Source organism: Eurosta solidaginis, chromosome 2 (assembly GCF_040869045.1).
Source record: "Eurosta solidaginis isolate ZX-2024a chromosome 2, ASM4086904v1, whole genome shotgun sequence".
Classification (NCBI taxonomy): Eukaryota; Metazoa; Arthropoda; class Insecta; order Diptera; family Tephritidae; genus Eurosta; species Eurosta solidaginis.
The window spans coordinates 29,701,920-29,724,812 of record NC_090320.1 but is presented as its reverse complement, the minus strand read 5'-3'; the positions used below and the strand labels follow the sequence as shown (position 1 = coordinate 29,724,812).

Sequence of the window (22,893 nt, the reverse complement as noted above, 5' to 3'; positions counted from 1 at the left end):
ATTTTAAATACTCAATTATTTAATCCCAAGTACATACATGGTTTGCCTTAAATTGAAAGATTGCGCTCCACCTTTATAATTTTAAATCCCAACATTCTTTTACAAGAGCTATTGTTAAATTTTTTTATTCAAAATTCAACAAGACTATGTCTGTATTAAAGGAAAAATTGCCTTCTATTTTTTGATCCATTTATATAAAGGTAGTCCTTAAAATTTTTTTATCATCTTTTTATTTTTAAATGATTTTGAAATAGTTCCATTTACATTCATATTACTTATTTGGTAATATAAAACATACATACTACATACCACCGGTCTATACAATTTTTTCAGACAACAATGAATGCTCTATACGTAAACATTTGGTGAAATTTTAAGCTTATAGCTGGTAAAATAGGGCAGTAATTATGAAAAGCTTCTTATATGAACAATCGGTTGTGGGGGATATATGCTATATATACGACCGATCTCATCGACATTTCAATATGTGCAATATACGAAAGGATATGGTGAAGTTTGATGCTTCAATCTGATAAATTGTGGAAGATATGACAAAAATCATCTTTTCTGAAAAGTCAGTTGTATGGGGAATATACGAACAGTGGTCCGATCCGGCCGGTTCCGACAAATGTCTAATCGGACACCTAAATATATCCGCCCAGCATATTTTATCAAGATTTGGGGGACTAGTTTGCATACAAACAGACAGACGCGCAGACGGACAGACGGACATGGCTAAATCAACTGAGGTCTTCATCCTGATCATTTCGGTGTACTTATTCGTGGGTCTATCTATTTTCCTTTAAGGACCCACAATTTTGAGATTCGTGACAAAGTTAATATACCATTTCATGTTCATGAAAGGTATAAAAAGGGAAACAATATGTATCAATTGCAAGATGAAGAAAATTGTAGGATAGATTGGTATCATGCTAAAGATATCAACACTTCTCAAACCTTATTTCAATTTCAATTAAATATTTAAGATACCTTATGTTAAGGTTTGCGCAAACTCTAGACAAAAAAAGGCGAAATGCCGAGAACAGAGTTGTTTTATATGGACATAAATGGGTATCTACTTGGGCTTGCAGCCAATTTTCCTTCGCTCGAAAAGTTCTTTTTGGATTTGGCGATCATCAGGAGCAGGTCATCTTTAAGTACATATATTCCTGGCGATAAAATATTTTTTTCAAAGTTTAAACTTAAATAAAGTGAAGTTTTATGCAATAACTAAGTTTTAAATAAATAAAACTGAGACGTTTCTTTTATTGAGAAACAAAAGAAAATACAAATTACACAACGTATATATTCGAGCAGGCTGGAATTTCGTTCTTGAGCTTATAGTTCAATAAATTTTCATCGGAAATAACTTTTTTTTGCTCCGGAGAATAATTTAAATTTAGCTTTTACAAAATACATATATTTGGAAAAACTCTTTTCGAAGAGAACACTAAAGAATGCAGGCACTTTGACATTTTAGGAACAGAAGAATCTCTATCAAAAAAGAAATGGAACTTTTTGCAAAATTTTTGAGAGCCAGCCAAAGATTCGGTTAGTATTTCACAACCACTTGGAAAAACAAGTCGATTGCAGTTTTGAGCCGACTGTGTGTTCTTTAATCTAAACTATGAATTAATTAATTATTAAATAATATTAAAAGTGAATTGAGGAAGATATTCAGCCCAATCACGCAATCTATAGTAGAATGTTTTTTCGGGATTCGTAACATTCGAATTCGTAACATTGCTACGATGAATTTCGTGATTGGGCCGTTTGTTTTAAATATTTTTCGCGTTTCGTAAATGTTCTCCGTTGACAAGAACTTGTCGTAGAAAATTTCAAATAAACGTCAAAAGTTTACGTTCCGAGTGAATTCAGTGATACCACTTTACGAATTTCGAATTTACTTATTACTTTCGGAGACGTTAGGAAACACGGTCGAATTGCATGACAGCAATTTCGTAACTTTCCCGAAAAAACAGTCTACGATGGATTGCGTGATTGGGCTGATTAAGAAATAGTTACGTAAAACATCGTGGTAGAAAATGAGGTTACAAAACAAAAAACAAAAAAAGAGTATTTGAGTGAGGAAAAAAAATATCTCTAAATAATCATTATTAAGAATGCACAAAAAAAAAAAATAAACAGAAAAGAAGAGACCAAACTATCAATGTAAGAAACATTTTTTGTCATCAATGAAAAGAAAAATCATAGTTGAAAGAAACTCCATAATATAAATAAATACAGTATGGTAAAGTCATAGCAAAAAAGAGAGGGGAAAAGTCAAACGAGAGGAAGTTAAGAGATAAATTGTGTGCGGGGTTTTTTTTAACTAAATGAGCAGGAGTAATTTAATCGCCTTGATAAATTCAAAATAGGTGTTACTCATAAACCAATAAAGAGATCCCGCATTAAAAAATGAGAGCAAAAAAATCATAGTTAGCTGTGAAATAAATTTTCTCGGCGTGACGTCAAGCTTTTGACAACATGTTTCATTGCTGACGCAGTGTTCAGACTTTATTCCAATCAGAGTATTTTGCTCCGCTTTACCCCCTACTACATTTTTTATCACAAAGGTTTATTTGAGTCGAGTTGAAAACTAAATGGTAGTACTACCTAACATCTTTTGGTTGAAGTTTTCATTGTATACGTATGAAAAGCTGATTGTTGACGATTGGATGACGTGAATTCGTTGTTCGTGTTTTAAGACATGTTTGTTCCCACAGTTTTTGTACTTTTTTCGTACGGAGTGCGAAAAGAAGGAGCAAAATGTAAGAAAATATGTGTCGGGACGCGATCTGTAAATTCTACCAAAATTCAACATACAGCACTTCTTGAAGTTTTATATAAAAAAAAATGATGTACGTTGAGTCAATCACGTCAGCTAACCCTGTTTTGCGATAACAGTCGCCAGTTGGGACCACCAAGCGAGGTCAAATCTTCCTCCAACTGTCTCTCCCAACTCAATGAAGGTCTTCTCTTTCCTCTATTTACAAACTGCCGGAGCGTATTCGTTTATCCGCATAACATGATCTCGCTATCGAAGCTTTCTGCTGTTATTCGGTGCACTATCGTCCTATCTGCGAAAAGCTCATCATTATACCTCCTTCGATACTCGCCGTCGACATCACGGATATGAATATAAATCTTACGGAGAACTTTTCTCTCGAATACTCCTCCAAGAGCCATCTTATCTTCTCTTGACAATTTCCATAATTACGAGCCATACATCAGGACAGGTATGGTGAGTGACTTGTAGAGCGAAACTTTTGTTCGTCGAGAGAGGACTTTACGTTTCAATTGCCAAAAAGAAGCACTTGTTTGAATTCTAGTCCGCCATTGTTTTTGCTGCTTCCCAAATACACGAAATCCTTCACAGTCTGGAATTTATATCCATCAACAGTGACGTGGCTACAAAGGCCACGATGACAGCAAGTAGTTCGTCTTGTCCACATTTACTGCAATACCCACTTTTTTGCTTCTTTATCTTATACCAACTCTTCGCTTCCATGTTTGAACAGCCCGGCGGGTATCCCGTCATTATTTTGCACGTTGTGATTTTTTAGCCGTGATATTGCCATTCTCACTTCGCCATAGTTGGATACCGGAAGGTGTTTTCCATCATCGGCGATCGGTGTGGGGGATCTCTGTACGTCAGTTACCAGGTCGCCAATATCGTTCCTACAGGAATCTGCCCCGGTCTTTAAACCTTCTGTCATTAAAATAGCATGAAATATGTATGGTAAACCGAAAATAATAATATTTTTCCGCTATAAATATTCGGGAAGATAGAGCGCATTTTTCTTCCAGGATGTGGTGTACTAATGGGAGCATTAATTGGTCATCCTAAACGTTTTAGGCCGACTCCATGTGCATCTGATAAGGCAGATAACTTTTTGGTTGAGAAACATTTCATGACAAAAACACAATTGAAGGGTTTGCCAAGCCACCAAATCAATTTGATGTTAACTGTTCGCCCCGCTTTCAAGAAGGAAGAAAAAATATACTCCAAAAATTGTATTTTTATTCCGGCGTAGTCGTTTACTCAGGTAACAGTTTTAAATACTCCGAACACTGGTAGCGAAATATGAGAGAAATCAGGTGTTACTATCAAAAATCTAAACTCATCGACATATGCGAATTTCCATTTGCTTAAAATAGCATATCTACAGTATGCGGAATATACGAAGGCCTTCAACAGATCCAAGATAGCTGTAAGTATTAATGATTGTTGTTGTTCTCCATTTTATTATTTTTGACAAGTGTCTTCTTTTATGACGATTTCTCTTTAACTATTGTAAAATAATTAATCTCTTAATTGGATAATAATTAAAAATATGTAAATCTTGCCTTGGTTTTCATTGAATTTCTTTTCTATCATGCAATATACATATTTATAATAAAAATAATAATAATAATAAAAATAATAAACATTTTTCTTCTCAGAAATTCATTTGCGATCAGTACGTGTCTCTTTCACTTTTCTTCAACATACCTACATACATACGTATGAGAATCTCTCTCGCATGTGACAAATTAAATATATTGTGGCGAATGTTGACATCACTATGCTGTGAGTAAATAATCACAAGAACAAAAACGCATATCAGCCACACTAATGTACAAGGCAGCAGTTTAAAGCAAAGAAATTATCTCACGTACACATATGTAGTCATCAGCTAAGAGACGAAGTTCTTACTCACACATACACACGCATATAGCTAAACAACCAAGTATGCGATACAACTGTTCCATCTTCGTGAAAAGTCCAGACCTTTGGAGAAATATGCGAATGAAGCAACAGAGAGTATAAACGCAGCGCAAGCTGAGAAATAACTAATCAGTTTGATTTACTCACGCTATTAGTTGTGAAGTGAAGTATAATTGTACTGCTCCCAATGTAGTCTAAATAAATACTATTTCACAATACAGAATATTGCAGTTATTTATTCGACAGCTCAGCGATTCGAACGTTAGCAGAAGGTGTATATTTATCAAGAAATCCCCAGAATTGGTTACAATATATGTGACCCGGCCTATTAAAAGGTGGCTTATGACTCAAAAAAGAAATTGCGAGAAACAGCTGTTAACAGCTTTTTTTTTTTTTTTTTGAGTCATAATCCACCTTTTCATAGGCCGGGTCACATATATTCTTTCATTAGACTCTATGATTTTTTTCTCTCCTGATTTAACGCGTAGTTAAGAAACTTAACTTGGTCTGGATTTTAATGGAAATATATTATAAGTATATGAAAACTGTAGGAAGATATATTTATGTTATAGGATAAATTAATAAAGAAATGTATTGTTAAATAAGGCTTATTTGCAGTGCACGGGCTTTTAAAAAGAGAATGTTGGTATGCGAAAAATTAAAATAGTGGTAGAAGTTGGTAGATTTTTTTTTCAAGAAAACAATAGCTACATTTTATATTTGTACAAAACAATTCATATTTCATTGTAAAACAAATAAAGCACATTTCACGGAAATAACACTTTTAAAAAAAATGTGTAAAGAAAACAAAAAAATTCAGGTAAATTTGTATATACATAGCTTATGCCTATATCATCTTGCATTTTTCCTGTATTTTAAGCTTGAAATAATGAGTAAACTTTACCGATACATCTCATTACAACAACAATTTTCCAATGTACCAGCATTTTTCTGCCACAAAATAACCGACTTTGGCATGTTATCGTTTACTTAAAACTTTTTTTATTTTTTTTCAAAATTGTTCATAAAAACTGATGAAAATATCGCAGAACAAGTAAGGAAGGCTAAGTTCGGGTGTAACCGAACATTACATACTCAGTTGAGAGCTATGGAGACAAAATAAGGGAAAATCACCATGTTGTAAAAAGAACCTAGGGTAACCCTGGAATGTGTTTGTATGACATGTGTATCAAATGGAAGATATTAAAGAGTATTTTAAGAGGAAGTGGGCCACAGTTCTATAGATGGACGCCATTTAGGGATATCGCCATAAAGGTGGACCAGGCCTAACTTTAGAATTTGTTTGTACGATATGGGTATCAAATGAAAGGTGTTAATGAGTATTTTAAAATGGAGTGAGCCTTAGTTCTATAGGTGGACGCCTTTTCGGAATATCGTTATAAAAGTGGACCAGGGTTGACTCTAGAATGCGTTTGTACAACATGGGTATCAAACGAAAGGTGTTAATAAGTGTTTTAAAAGGGAGTGGGCCTTAGTTCTATGGGTGGACGCCTTTTCGGGATATCGCCATAAACGTGGACCAGGGGTGACTCTAGAAAGCGTTTGTACGATATGGGTATAAAATGAAAGGTGTTAATGAGTATTTTAAAAGGGAGTGGGCGTTAGTTCTATAGGTGGATGCCTTTTCGAGATATCGCCATAAAGGTGGAACAGGGGTGACTCTAGAATTTGTTTGTACTATATGGGTATCGAATGAAAGGTGTTAATGAGTATTTTAAAAGGGAGTGGGCCTTAGTTCTATAGGTGGACGCCTTTTCGGAATATCGTTATAAAAGTGGACCAGGGTTGACTCTAGAATGCGTTTGTACAATATGGGTATCAAACGGAAGGTGTTAATAAGTGTTTTAAAAGGGAGTGGGCCTTAGTTCTATGGGTGGACGCCTTTTCGGGATATCGCCATAAACGTGGACCAGGGGTGACTCTAGAATGCGTTTGTACAATATGGGTATCAAATGAAGGTGTTAATGAGTATTTTAAAAGGGCGTGGGCCTTAGTTCTATATGTGGACACCTTTTCGAGATATCGCCATAAACGTGGATCAGGGGTGACTCTAGAATGTGTTTGTACGATATAAATGTATTCAAATTAACCATTTTACCAAGTTTTTTTCTAAAGTTATATTTTGCGTCAATAGACCAATACAATTACCATGTTTCATCCCTTTTTTCGTATTTGGTATATAATTATGGAATTTTTTTCATTTTTCGTAATTTTCGATATCGAAAAAGTGGGCGTGGTCATAGTCGGATTTCGGCCATTTTTTACTCCAATACAAAGTGAGTTCAGATAAGTACGTGAAAAGAGTTTAGTCAAGATATATCGATTTTTGCTCAAGTTATCGTGTTAACGGCCGAGCGGAAGGACAGACGGTCGACTGTGTATAAAAACTGGGCGTGGCTTCAACCGATTTCGCCCTTTTTCACAGAAAACAGTTATCGTTCTAGAATCTAAGCCTCTACCAAATTTCACAAGGATTGGTAGATTTTTGATCGACTTATGGCATTAAAAGTAACCTAGACAAATTAAATGAAAAAGGGCGGAGCCACGCCCATTTTGAAATTTTCTTTTATTTTTGTATTTTGTTGCAACATATCATTACTGGAGTTGAATGTTGACATAATTTACTTATATACTGTAAAGATATCAACTTTTCTTTTAAAATTTGAATTAAAAAAAAAATTTTTTAAAAAGTGGGCGTGGTCGTTCTCCGATTTCGATAATTTTTATTAAGCAGACATATAGTAATAAGAGTAACGTTCCTGCCAAATTTCATCATGATATCTTCAACGACTGCCAAATTACAGCTTGAAAAACTTCTAAACTACGTTCTTTTAAAAGTGGGCGGTGCCACGCCCATTGTACAAAATTTTACTAGTTTTCCATTCTGCGTCATAAGTTCAACTCACCTACCAAGTTTCATCGCTTAATCCGTATTTGGTAATGAATTATCGCACTTTTTCGATTTTTCGAAATTTTCGATATCGAAAAAGTGGGCGTGGTTATTGTCCGATATCGTCCATTTTAAATAGCGATCTGAGATGGGTGCCCAGGAACCTACGTACCAAATTTCATCAAGATACCTCAAAATTTACTCAAGTTATCGTGTTAACGGACAGACGGACGGACGGACGGACGGACGGACATGGCTCAATCGAATTTTTTTTCGATACTGATGATTTTGATATATGGAAGTCTATATCTATCTCGATTCCTTTATACCTGTACAACCAACCGTTATCCAATCAAAGTTAATATACTCTGTGAGCTCTGCTCAACTGAGTATAAAAATATTTGCGAGCTCATTTACTTCATTTCTTTCATAAAAAAATTTATTTCTTTTTTGAATTTGTGCACAAATTTTTCAAAGTAAAAACCGAATTTTCAACAAAAAAAAATTGTCAGAAAAAAACAAAAGAAAAATCTTGTTCCATATGGGTGTTATTAAATACAAGGTACAAAATCACCTTCTACAAAGTAAAATTTTTTATATAACCTTATTAATTTAATTGGAGGCTGAAATAAAGTCTGTCCGATACAATACTCTTTTATTAATATTTGATTGGGAATGCATGAAATTTTTAGTCCATTACGCTTGGCGGTTTTTATGTCGTTCATTATAGAGAACTACCTTTCTGCGGCTGCACTACTGTGAGGTAATATTGCTAAGGAGCACATTTTCTTTTACAAGACTCTTTTCAGTTCCCAATTTTATCCATCATTTAAGAATATCGTCGGAAAATATCTTTTCTATTATTTCCTTATCATATAACATTAATGATCGCCATTCGTTGTTAAGAATTTGCATGGAAGTCTTGTGAAATGGAAAAGCTTTAAGTAAGGGAACAATTATTGTCATTTGACTAGAATTAATATTTTTTTCATCAAAATTTTCCAAAAGGTGTAACTTTTCGTCTTCGAAATTGAATCGTTTCTTAATTTCCTTACAAAGGCAAATGTTGGTAGATTTTTGGGCTTTGGTGGTAGAAGTGGTAGAAAATGAAAATGGGCTAAAAAGTTGGTAGATCTACCAATAAACTAGTAAAGTCCGTGCACTGCTTATTTGGTCTGAAAATCAGTTGCTGTTTATTTATTGGGACTTTTAGGAGCAGCAACAAAAGTCATGAAGGGAGGGTGTAGAGCGGCTATGAGAGAGTTTTCTGTTTTTCTTCGAATACAAATATCTCAGTACGGTAATGTAAATCAGTGCAATAGTGTTTAGTGTGCATACAAATTTTTCTGATTTAAACTCACTGGTCTTTTTGAGTGATGAGGATATCATAGCTGCTTTTTATGAATCCACGACAACTGAAGCTACGGGACTAAGACAGCTGCGCACGAGTAGTTATAATAAGCCTTCCCCTCGTCGAAAAATCTTTAAAACCCAAAAAAGTAAGCCAGTAAGAAGAGTTATATAACAAGAGTTCGACCAACATAAGGTGCGACTGCAAGTGGGCGTCGGCCTTTGATCAAGCGGCTCGCTTTAGAAACGTGTATAGTAATATTATCAATCCCGCTGAGAGGGTTGTGTGCTGGGCTTGGCACCCGTCACGTAAAACCAAGCTCCAAAAGAAAACACAAGCCTCGGATAATAAGTTTTCTGATGACGCGCCTTGCAAAAGTTTAAAGTTCTATGATTTAGGAGTGTGCACTAGGGCTCTTACAAATATTCAAATAAATCGATTAATCGAGTATTCGATTTTAGATTTTTGTACGATTATTAATCGAATTTCACTTAAGTTTTGCATACTTTCACAAGCATTAAAAAATTATTTCTATTTCTTGTCGCTCAAAATTATATGTTTTTTGCCGTCTGATAACTTTTTGAATTTTGACTCCTCAAATCTTTTTCAGCCGTCAAGTTTTCCCGAAGCATTGGTTCATGGTTGTTTTTTCTACTTAACCAAAAATGTTTGGAAACATATCCAATCATTAGAGCTGCAAAAAAGTTTTACAAATTGTGCAATTTTCGCGATGAAATTGAAATATTTATTAGCTCTTGCATTTGTTCCAGAGGAAGTGGTAATTAGAGGCGACTAAAATACTCAAATTTTTCAAAGAGTTTTCAAGGGGTTGTCAACACAATTAATAGCTTCTCCAATGCAATTGTCAACCTTGCTTACCCGTGGCGAAACCTGTTTCTTTAGCAGCCACATGGATCTAGGGGGTGGCCTTGAAGGTTGAATGTGGTCATATTAAAACATTCCCGCGATCGTCGTGCTTGTACCTTCATGGTGCTTGTTACCGGAGCGTACTGGATATATGTCAAAGGACCATCATCATCAATAACACCCTAAAACCTTCGTGGAATGTCTTTATCTCTACGACAGCAACAACAGCAACGGCGAACGCAGAGGTCCCATTTTGAACGGTTTGACCCTAACGCCCTTAAAACCGATTTGCACATTAGCAAACCGAGAACAACCCCATTCGAATAAACGATACTTTCCATATACTCTTATGTAATGTTGTTAGCGAAAATATACCGATAAAACTGCGATAACAAACTTATAATCATTCGATAACAACCCAATAACTAGCCGATTACGTAGTTATCGATAAGAAGCGATAGACCAGCCAAATCATCAAATGGTTAATGTTCTTTTGATGGAATAGAAGACTGGAGCTATTACGAATGGCACCACTCTGAGTCAATAGGCCGAAAAGCGCTTGTCTGCTTTTTCATGGGAAACTTTATCGCAGTTAAATGCTAAATTGATTGTCGGCGTGTTTATCTTCAACTGCTGTAGGAATATCAATTCAGAGTCAGCTACCTTAACTTTTGTCCTATCTTCACAGAGCTTATGTTATATGCACAACCACAGTGAAGAAAAGTTCTGATTTTATTAGCTCAAGTTGAGAAGCTCATGCCAGCAATATCATGAGAAAGTTATCGATTTCTTGCTATAAATGTATCGGGTATTAATCGAAAAGCTATCGAAATGTTATCATAAAGTTACAGATTTTTAGTTAAAAAGCTATCTATGTCGTATAATTATCGGGGATTTATATAAAGGAAATGCTCAATTTTTTTTTATTTAAACGAAATTAGCGCTGTCACTTATTCCTCCTAATTCCAGTCAAATAGTATGCTAACATTTTGCTCACTTTCACTCTTTAACTTTTTTATAAATTTCCACTTACAACTTTTAATTATTTGGCAAAACTTTTGACTATTTTTCATACTTTTGTATAACACTAAGGAATAGTGATCATGTCCTACAAATGATAGATAGCTCTGACAGCATCGCATTTCAATGGTTCCCAAATAGTTCTCTAATCGAACTCTAACCTAGTTCTCTAATCTAATTTTCGATTAGAGATACACTAGAGAACTAACGTTAGATACTGTGTATTAGTGATATACGTCGCGGATAAACGCCGCCACCGATTTTCGCCGTTTTTCGCACGCCGCTGCCGAATGTAAAAAATATCGGCGCGTTACTATATTTTCTACTCTTTTAAGACTGTCTATGCCATTTATTGTTCATTTCGAAAATTGGTCCGATACGGTCGAAAGGGGTATCAACGGATGCGCATCACTGCCAGTTGAAAAAACAGGCGCTTTCAATGCCAGTTCAACAGGGATTTTGCATCACCCAATTCACCAAGTTATTGAAACAAAAAACTAAAAGAAAAGTTATATAATAAATTTAAATGCTCACATCGCATAATTTTTTTCAAAAAATTAATAAAGAACGATGACTTTAAACAAAATGACCAAGTCGAACATGTTTTCAAATTGTCCTCAAGTTGTTAAAAAAGCAAGTTACCCGAAAAAGGTGCCAATTTTTTTCAGAAATTCTATATCCCGATTGGCTGAAAGAATAAGCGAAATCAGTGATGCAAAACCCTTTAGAAAGCTTTCGGGGTTTAAATACTCCTTTAAAATGATTCTCAGCTCATACTTATGTTGAGGATATATGTACGTATAAGAAGGGTTCAAAAAATCACTTGCCCTTATATTCAAACATCTGATGTTTATTTGTGAAATTATAAAATAGCGTCTGAAATATTTATTTTGATTTTCGCACTTCATCATTCAACACCCAAGTCTCCCGGTTTGGCATGACCGTGTGTGCTACTACCCTAACGTAGTGGACAGTCGAACTAGTCTGAAAGCTGAAGCTACGCGGTCATCCATAATGAGCTCTTATATCATAAGGCCGGAAACAAGGACTATTGAATTCAATGTTTCGAACACAAACGTCTGCAAATTTTGATCTACATTTTAAAACTTTTACCCACGGTCCTGTCCTTGTTAAGTTTTAATTATGTAGATGTCCACCATCACCCATGAGTTACGCAATGATATCCACTTAGACTGCTTATTATTTCGAGGGCGGCATCCTTGGCCGAATAATTACTCCCTAACGTTTCAAGGTGTTTCTTTAGTGTAGCTCGGCAGTATAGTGTGACAAAAACATCCCTCAGAAAGTCTTCGGAGCTACAGCTTCTAGGAAAGTGACGTCGACGGAGGTATGAGTTCGAAGTCGCAGTCCTATAGCTTCTGTGCTGGCATAAAGTATAACGGCCAGGATGCGTGGTAGCGACTGATGGGATTGCTACTCTTTGCACGTCGGGAATTGTAACTCTAATAAACAGCAAACAAAAAACTGAAAGCGCACATTGGCGCGATCAACAATAAGCCAGCATTTATGCTAATCGTCAAAAATGTGCCACAAGAGTCATGACTATTAGTAGAAAATTGACAGCAACCATAAGTCGCCTTTGTGCGTGACCAGCATGGAGCCACAAATGATTTAAAGAAATCGTGCCGACGATGAGTATTAGAGTTAGCCCAGAACATCTGCTTCAGTGAAACTACGCTACAATAGTGTGAGCATTTTGAGTATTTCTCCCTCGCTCCCTCCGCATGGAGATACCCCTGAAATTTTTTGAACGATCCGCGAGACTTGGAGGCAAAAACCCCGGATCTTTCCGAAATGGCCGAATCGTCTATTTCCTTATAGCGTTTTCTTTTCTGACTGAGTGTTACGCTTTTTGTACGCCGCGCAAGGGTTGTTGTTCTATTCTAAAAAACAGGCAACGCCTTTAAGGGGTATTTCGTTCTTTTGTGAAAATTGTTGCCTGCTCGCAACGCAAAAGCGTTACACTTTTACCCTGTATAAAATGGCGGTGTGGCAGTGCAACTGTGTGAAACTTTCAATTCGCTCTTACGTTCCACATATACTCTGTTAATATGAGTGAATATGGTGAGTTGAAATGTTCTTTGTACGCACTAGAAATGTTCAAAATTTTCTGGGGTAGGAGTAACTCTATTAAAGCTTTACCATTTACTTAGGCAACAATTTATTTCAGAAAAGAAAACACTATTAAATACATATAAAGAATATCTTTCCAAATATTATTTTTTTTAATTTTCGCGTTGCAAGCCTCCCAGATACTCATAAGCAACTTTATGATATTGTTCCAGATCGTCAAACATACCATTGACGTCAGCAGTATGTTTCCATATTTATTAGTGGTGGAAAATGATACTCTGAAGTCCATCAATTCAATTTAAAGGTCTACGCCGATCACTTTGTCGGTGCGCCGCACAGTGGACTGAAATTGAAAAGTTGGGACTTAGGACTTTAAATGTACATTTTCGTATTCTGTGATCTTTTTCCATAATTTATTGTTATATAACATTTTTTCGTAAGTTATGACACTTTTAGTAACCGGGTTTCATATCGACATACCCTAACGAGCATATGTGTACATCTAGGTATTTTTTCCAATTTCCAGCAATTTTGGCTTCACTAAAATAATTTTAACTATTTCTCAATAAAAATATGTATCAAGGTCTAACCCACTAGCTTTAAATTTTATTTTAAAAATGTGTGCAAAATTCGCGAAAACTCGACGAAATTTTTTCAAATTTGTGCAAGAAAACAAATATACTATCGCTCAAGAAATGAGTGCGATTCAATTCAAAATCGACAATTTGACGGAAACAAAATGTGAAAAAGTTAAAGTCAGTCTCTCATTAATCAATTTTGAGTGATACATCCACGCAACGTTGTGACATATGTAAGGCTACCCCAAAAGGGATGAATGACCACACTTTAATTTTTAACATAGACGTTGATACTGACATTTACAAATATGGGATGTCAACTCTGCATGCGAGAATTCGGTTTATGGAGTGTATTCTTCATATATCTTACCGATTAGAATTTAAATAATAGAGAGCGAAAGGAGATAATAAATCTAAATTGGAAGAAAAGCAGAGAGCAGTACAGAAACTAGACTGGTTTATTGGTAGACGTGGTAAAGCAAGGACACGGTACAACGAATGATGGAAATACTGCTAAACGATTTTTCGCTGGCATTAAAACTACCGCTTCTATAACTGGCGTTAGTGAAAATCTCATTCAAAGGTTCCCTACAATATTAGGGGCACTTTCATGTGGGTGTCCAATAGATGTACAAAAGTTCAACATGTACGCCAGAGAAACCATTCGAGTTTACGTTGAATGATATGAATGGTATTACATGCCTTCAAGTGTACATAAAATTTTAGTACACGGAGCTTCAATAATAGAGCATCTTGGTTCCATTCCTATTGGAAAGTTGTCCGAAGAAGTCGCTGAATCCAGAAATAAAGATTTTAGAGAATATCGTCGAGACCATGCAAGAAACATTAGGCGCAAAGCCACAAATGAGGAGATTTTAAATAATTTGTTAGTTACTTCTGACCCATTTATTTCATCGAAGAGATCGAAATTACCTAGTAAGCATGAGGGAATATCCGAAGAAGTGAAATCTCTACTACTCCTACCGCAAAACCGCGACTATGCTACAGAAAACTAAATATTTTAGTTTCTCAATTTTAATTGGGTACGAATATACATACTACACATGAAACGCAACATTTACCTAAAATAATAAAAATTGTTTTTTTTTGGTCATATACCTGTATGTACATATATTTGGAGACTTCATGGACTATTGATCGATCGAATAATTTTTGCTTTTATTAACCTTTTGGCATTAACGAACAAGCTGGAATAGCTAAATTTTTGATTTGAAACTTTTTTTGATTGTTAAATATAACTGCAATATAAAAAAAATTAAATGTATAATATGAATTATCAAATATTTTTTTTTAAATATTACCCAGAATTAAAAAGTGATTCGCAATATTAACGTTAAAAAAAAAGAAACACAAAAAAGAAAGGAAAAAACAACAACAAAAAAAATATTTTTGTTTTTAAATTCTACCCAAAATTAAAAAGTTATTCGCAATACTAAAATAAAAAAAAAAAAAATAAAAAAACAAAAAAACAACGCGAACCTTTTCTAACCATGAAACCGAGTACATTGCATAGTATATAACCCTAACTATATAAATAAATTAATCAAGTTTTGAGGAAATGTGAGGAAAATGAGTTAACGGTAAAAATGTGAATTTTCCCATACATAAATTTTTTTTATTTGCTATAACTTTTTTGATTTTTCTCCAATTTCCTTTATTGACTACAAAATAAGTTTGTCAAATAAAAAACACACTGATACACTAACAACATATATTTTTTATTTGGCACAACAAATGCATTTCGCTGATGATGGACAGCAGGTCTGTCCGAAATGCATTTGTTGTGCCAAATAAAAAATATATGTTGTTAGTGTATCAGTGTGTTTTTTATTTGACAAACTTATTTTGTAGTCAATAAAGGAAATTGGAGAAAAATCATTTTACTTGTTGTCAGACTACAAACCTTAGGTTCGGCTATTTTAATAAATAAATAGTTCTCACACAGTTTATATAACTTTTTTGTTTAAGACTTTATGAAAAAATACTCATATATAAAAGCGTCAGGTAATGAGACTTAAAATCGACCCCCTTCAAAGTTTTTGTGTTATTAACTAATTTTTTTTTTCCATTTCCCTAAGTCCCCTGAAAGCCAAATCCAGTCCACTGTGCGCCGGTCCCGCCGCCGCCGCCGATAAAGTTATTGGCGTAAATCTCTACTGCGTATGCTGGGATGGTAGTAGCGTGCTCCGCCAAACACATTGAAGGTCTTGGGTTAAAGTCCCTCGCAAAGCAACATCAACACCTTAGAAAAAAGTTGTTTCAATTGGAAAACACGTTCTTCTAAGCGAGATTACACCTAAGCAGTGGTTTTGCAAATACCGCGAGTGTATGTCTGTCAGCATTATACATGTAGGTTCCGTCCCTACAATTTGTAGGAGAAAAAAAGAAGCACAACGCAAATGGGAAGCGAAGTTTAGGCTTAAATTTACTTGGAGGTAAAACGCGCCAAGTATTTTTTTTAAATAGTGGCACCGCTGTCTGCGGGTTTTCTAAAATCGATCAGTGCGACATCCAGCGACGCCTATTGCCGAAGTAAAATCCAATTTTGGTAAAATATCGCCTCCTTAAAGGCCCTGGAAAACTTGCCATATTCATAACGCCCAATTCGTAACCATAGTTTCACTTAATCATAGATAAATGTATATTGGCATCGCTTACTGTTGCCATAACCTAAAAAATGTCATAATTTTATGCAATAGAAAATACGAAACATTTCAAAACGAAAAATATGTATAAATTCGCCAATGCAAAAATTTATAGATTATGGATATGGCGGAAAACCAAATACTAATTGGTTGGCTATGGTATCGTTAAAACTAAGGCGTTATTCAATGGCTTCAATTACCGATTAGATTGACTTGCATAGAATTCGTTGGATCAGCTGTTTTACAAGGAGTTTGCCAAAACCCGCAATTTTTTTTCATCTCATGATCTATTCATACACAAGGGAACTTTAAAGTTGTTATCATAGTATGGTCTCACAACTTAATTCATTAACATGCCTCACACTTTCGTTGCATAAAATAAAAACTATTTATTTACTCACAATAACAATTTATTTGTACATAATACAAGCAAAAAAATATCATAATTTCAACTGCAGAGCGGAGTATCACCATATCTCAACTGCTATTTCGAAAACGCCCTATCTTAAAATTTTTCGAAATTGGGCGCTCAGTCGAGTTAGGGTGATATTCCAAACAATAATCAATCTATTAAAAACACCCTAGCGTTGCATATATTCATTTATAAATGATCGAACCTCTCCATTTGTTAAATTTATAAATGTACACCTATAAGCATTTCGACATGGATGACACGATTCGTCAGTCACCACAACAAGTTCTGGCCTATGAAAGTATCCTTCTCCAGAATCTTCAGCACCCAAATGATCGTCATCACATGTAACATATGTGACGCCTCCTGCTCCATAATCTTGAATACCCTCATCCTCCAGATTACATTGAGCATATACGAACATTTCGTCTTCAACATTCAGAATTTCATTAAACATTCGTGTTATTTGCACTCTCTTCTTTAATAGCCAAGAAGAACGTTCATTGCCTAAAATCCATCTGCTAACAAACAACCATGTGCCCCTTGATAAAGCGGTATTGGAAATAGGTATTATTCTTACTGAATCACTCAGTGCAAAGCATCTTGCCATTTTAAGCACAGCTATATTCTTATCAGGATCACTATGTACATGCCCCACACCGAGTCGTTGCCCTTCTTCACTGTATATATTAGTTGCGCCAGCTACAACGACGAGGCTATTAGGATGTACACCTCTTATGCGATTCTCAATTGTAAGCACATGTTTAATATCGATTATGGAACCAACACATTTATATTCGTCGTTAATAAATATTGCCACTGAGTGTGGACTTTGCCGTATATTTATAGATTGGCGAGATAGATTGGCATCCGTATAGCTTAAAATGCAACTAAACAGGACCAACATCAACGTGAAACTATTTCGTAGATGCATTTTAATGCAAAACCTTTTCTACCACTTTTAAAGTATCAACTACACCGAGATTAATTTTGTGGGCGCTATTTATACCCAATTGAATTGTGTAAATAAAAAATAAGTTCTCAGGAATTTGAAATAACAAAAATACATATAAATTTAAGTTAAAGCTACTCAAGGTCAATCTTTTTATACTCCGCGCGTTTTGCCCATAGAGTCTATTAAGTCTGGTAACATAACGGGCATAAACGAATCGAGATAAAAACAGACTTCCATATATCAAAATGCTGCGGATGAAATAAAGGAATTGATTTAGCCACATCCTTCCATCCGTCCGTCTACCTGTCGGTGCACACGATAACTTGAGTAAATATTGAGAATAAAATATTGCAATTTGGTTTATGGGTTTCTTGGCGCTCATATCCCATTTCTATTAAAAATGAGGGAAGTCGGATGGTAACCACGCCCACTTTTTACATAAAAAACATTTTGGAAAACACATAAAATCTGATTATTTAGCAAATAATGCCTCTATAATGTTAAAATTTGATGTGTGGACTGATATTAAGACTCTTGATATTTTTTGAAAATGGGCGTGGCATCGCCAACTTGTGATAAAATCTATTTTTTCAAGTATTATTAATCATAAAACCAAAAACAGTTACACCTTTCATAGGAAAATTCGACAGAGAGGTTGCCTTTACTATAAAGAATGCTTCGAAGAAAAATGAGCGTGATCGGTGTGAGGACCACGCCCATTTTTATATAAAAGATTTTAAAAAGGGCGCGGACGAATCATTATCATTACAAAGAGCTTTATATCAATGGTGCTTCATTTTCCAAGTGAAATTACAACCAGAAAAAGGAAAAAAAATTTAATTTTTGAAAATGGGCGTGGTACCACGCCTTTTATGACCAAACAATTTTCTATGTTTCGGGAGCCATAACTCGAAGAAAAATTAAAAGAATCGTAATAAGATGGGGTATACATATTTTCCTTATAGCAGGAAATATTTTCAGGAAAAACGGACGGGATCGGCTAAAAACGGCGCCCACTTTTATATAAATGGTATTTAAAAGGTCGTGGACTAGAATAATAAACTATATCTTAGCGAAAAATAGTTTTGTATTAATGATATTTCACTTATCAAGTTTCGTAACAAAGTTTGAAAAAATAATTCATCCGAAATGAACTGTTCAATTCAAATTCACGTTGAGTATATAATATAAACTTAGACACTCTTACTTGTTTTTTGTTTGTTTTAATTAGCTGAGCAAACAAATTAACAAATCAAATGTATTTATTAATATTCTAGCGAAATGAAATGACACATTTTGCTATACTTTTTCAAAACAAAATTTCTTTGCAATTGTTTGTTTATTTATATGTGGGCGATTCCCAAATAAGGTCCACACGAACCGAAAATCAAAAGTGGTCAGACTTTATTTCTATAACTTGGGATTAAAGGTCAAATATGTGTATGATGTGGAAATCAAATAGTTTATTCTTTCCCCTCATCCTGCCAGAGAAACATGATTTCAAAGAAATGCTTCATCGGTTTGGCAAATTTGGATGTTTTAGTAATAAAATATGACGTCTTTTCTTTATATTGTTGCGCTGTTAGACACAGATCTATATTTTTTCTTCTAATAAAGTTTTGTCTATACTTTTATTTAGCATTAAAAAAACTTTGGAAAACGGAGGTTCTATAAATTGATCCTGCCCTTATCCTTATTATTTTTCTAGTAAGCAAACGTCGACTTGAAATTAAAAAAGCTTTCAGATTTTAAATAGGTCTGTTTACTAAAATTTTGCCGGAAAGTTCGGGTAACATTTTTATGGTGTCTAAACTTTGTAAAGTATATTACCTCTCTTCCTTTAGTTGATCCATATAATCGCCTATAACTTTATTTCTGTTTAGCCAACGAACAAAACATGGTCATATATATGTACTCACATTTACAAATGAGTGCGAATGCTGCGACCGTTACCAAGGGCTTGCCCATAAGTATTTGCTAAGTGTGTTATTAAGTTGACATGTGTAGAATGAATGTATTGTTAATTAAAAGTACATATTAGTTTTATCTGTTTTCAATTTGGTAATATTCCATCGTACACTACGACAAAACCAGAGTTGGTAGCAGTGCACTAAATTTTGAGTAACAACATTTACAACTTAAGTGGGCTGACATAATCAGGAACGTCTGTTCATCTTTCAAATATTCGTAAAACTAGCCAATACCCGCGGACCAGTCTGCACGAGGAAAATACAACATAAAACTATTCCGAACCTCATCATATATGGTCATATATATGTACTTATATTTTTGAGATACTTCTCTGCCAGTGTAGGTAAGCTTTGGTCTACCGTAAAGTCCCTATCAATGACTAAGCACAATGACAAAATCTCAATCGACTTCGGCGATAAAGTGCTGTTGGATGCGAAAAAATTTCGCTAGCGCTTTTGCCGACAATATTTAATGCATTCTACGGATGAAAAATTCAGACGGCGGGCCAAAAGACGCGCACACAATCATAAATACAGCGCGTTCCCAATTAGCATCATCGCCAAAGCGGTTAAGGATGCCACCGCCTAAACCATCTAAAGCAATAGGCCCAAACGGAATAGCCATACCGATGCTTAAGACCTAGGCAAATTTGCGTTTTGCCAATCATCAGCATGGCTTCCGAAAGTTACATAACACTACCACCACGCTTAACGCCATTAACAGATAAATTGGGGATTAAATCAAAACCTCCACCATAGGACAGCACTCATTGCTCTAGACCTGTCAAAAGCTTTTGATACGGTGAAACACGGCACGTTACTGCAAGACCTGCCACAAGCCCCCAAATCGATGAGATTTGTTGCAAAATAAACAGCTATCTTTCTGATCTCTCCAGATTCTTCGCCTCGGGAAACCTGACATTATCACCGACAAAATCCACAGCCACCCTGTTTACAACGTGGAAGGAACAGATGTCGCTAATATTGTATGTACGCGTGGATAGTGTCACACTTCCGACTGTCAGTCAACCAAAGATCTTAGCACCACCTCCACGGGGTTTAAGTGAACATCTCCTAAAGCACTAAAGGTCAATCCTGTTATACTCAGCGTGCTTTGCACACAAGTTAGGTTAGCCTGAACTGGCCGGTCCATGAGGACCTCAAATAGACTGAATGAGTCCGTAGTGTTACCAGAAGTTTGTTTAACCGACCAAACTGAAAAACCTATCAAAAACCAGGACCTATGTTATAAAATAACTCCATCCTCTTGGCAAATACTAGAAGCTTTCTAGGGTTTAAGCCACTTGCTGCTTCTAGATCTGACAGCTGTATCACTCCTAATAGCTGGAGTCTTAGCCTGGCAAGCGCACGGCCTGAGCACAGAACATGCTCGATCGTTTCCTCCTCCAGGCCGCACTTCCTACATCTGCTATCACTGGCCAAGCCTAATTTAAAGGCATGTGGCACCAGAAGGCAGTGTTCGGTCACAATACCCGTCAAGAGTCTGCAGTCCTCTCTTTTTAATGATAGAAGCAACTTTGTTAGTCCAAGGTTGTAAGACCTACACATAATCTTCCGACACTTTACAGCCAAGCGCTTCAACCCACGCCTTTCCTGCTTGGTCGATCATGTGCACCTCTCGCCTTCGCTTAATCTCGCCCAGTCTAATTGGGACGTCTACGGAGCAAGCTTCAAGGGATGTGCCCTTTTTAGCTAGTTCATCTGCTTTTTCATTCCCATCTATTCCCATATGCCCTGGGACCCAATATATATGTATGCTTCTCCCTGTCCCGATTCTCTCCAGAGACTGCTTACAAACTCTAACACGCTTTTAGATGCTGTGCTATGCGAGATTGTTGCCTTAATTGCTGCTTGACTGTCAATATAAAAGTTAACACGGTTGCAGCTTAAGCTATTCTCTTCCAGTGTTTCTACTGCTTTGGTTACGGCTAATATTTACGCTCGGAAAACGCTACAGTAATCTGGAAACCTGTAGGATCTGTTTATTACTGCATCAGCACAGTATACCGCAGACCCTACTCCTTCCACTACTTTGGAACCATCTATGTACACATGTATCGCCTCGTCCGCCATTTGAACACCCTTGCGCCAACCATCCAACTCTATTGTGGCCTTAAGATCTCCCTCAAAGCGCATATACGGAATCAGGTAGTCTGTTCGTCTTGTGATTAATGACGCTATACTACTATCGCCGGTTGAAGTTGTTAACGCTATGTTCTTTTCTACCAGGTCAACAGGTGGAATGTGCAGAATGGCATACAGTGCAGCCATCGGTGTTGTTTTCAGGGCTCCCGTATGCTAAGCATTGATAGTCTTCATAACCCCTCTAATTTTTTGAGGTAGGTTGTTTTTTGTGTGGCTTTCCAGCAAACAAGAACTCCATCGTATAGAATAGGGTTTAGAATCGCTGTAAAAACCCAATGAGAGAGGGCGATAAGACCCACGTACACCCCAGCATTCTTTTACATGCATAAAGTGCATTTGAGGCCTTCCTCACCCTCTCCTCCACGTTGAGCTTCCATGACAGCTTGTTGTCTAGGATGATTCCTTGTTCAAGGTTTCTCATTGTAGGGTTACCCCTCCTAACTTAGGCCTGTTCCAATTTGGGATCTTGTACCTCTTTGTAAACAAGACCATATCCATCTTCTCCGCGTTGGCTTTCAACCCGACATTAGATGCCCAGGTATGAATATCCCAAAGCGCCCGATCCATCTAAGAGCTGATCGTTGGAAGGCACATTTCACTTATGACAATTGCATCGTCATCTGCGTAAACCGTAACTTTTACGGGTCCCTCATCAAATCGCCTGAGCAGTTGGTGGATGACCAGCGTCCACAGCAGAGGTGATAGCATCCGTCCCTGCGGTGTGCCCCTGTCCTCTGATTTCGTGGCCTCGTACAATCCCCACTGTGATGTAATCTTAATGCAATTTAACATGCAGCCGATCCATCTGATTAAGGCTGGATGTACTTTAATGTAATTAAGACCATCAATAATTGCCCATTTAGAAACACTATTGCAAGCCCCGGCATTGTCTAAGAAGACTCCTAGAGCATATTCCAGGGCCTTCTCTATGCTTTTTACCACCCTATGCAATGCGGTGTCTACCGACTTGCCTTTGTTGTACGCATGTTGTGTTGTGGAGAGCAGCTTTTCATCCACGTTGCTCTTTGTATACACATCTCTCAGCCTCTCAAAGGTTTTGAGCAGCAATGGTGTTAAGCTAATGGGTGTATAGTCTTTGGGATACACGCGACCGATCTTCCCCGCCTTTGGTAGGAAAGCTACACGAGCAGTTCTCCAAGAGTGCGGTACATGATTCAGTCTTATGCACCCA

The 22,893-nt window shown here is 36.2% G+C and overlaps 1 protein-coding gene and 1 long non-coding RNA gene across 6 annotated transcripts in view; one reads left to right on the top strand and one right to left on the bottom strand.

Moving 5' to 3' along the window:
- The window catches only part of LOC137239477 (ADAMTS-like protein 3), a 1,132,820-nt gene that overhangs the window by 381,354 nt on the left and 728,573 nt on the right, over window positions 1–22,893 (bottom strand). The window lies entirely within an intron of this gene.
- LOC137242040 (uncharacterized) lies at window positions 970–4,909 on the top strand. 2 transcript variants are annotated; one of them, XR_010950059.1, is made up of 3 exons: window positions 970–1,551; window positions 3,793–4,214; window positions 4,447–4,909. It is a non-coding gene; the product is annotated as an uncharacterized lncRNA (long non-coding RNA). The 2 variants fall into 2 exon arrangements; XR_010950058.1 differs by lacking the exon at window positions 970–1,551 and adding an exon at window positions 1,660–2,172.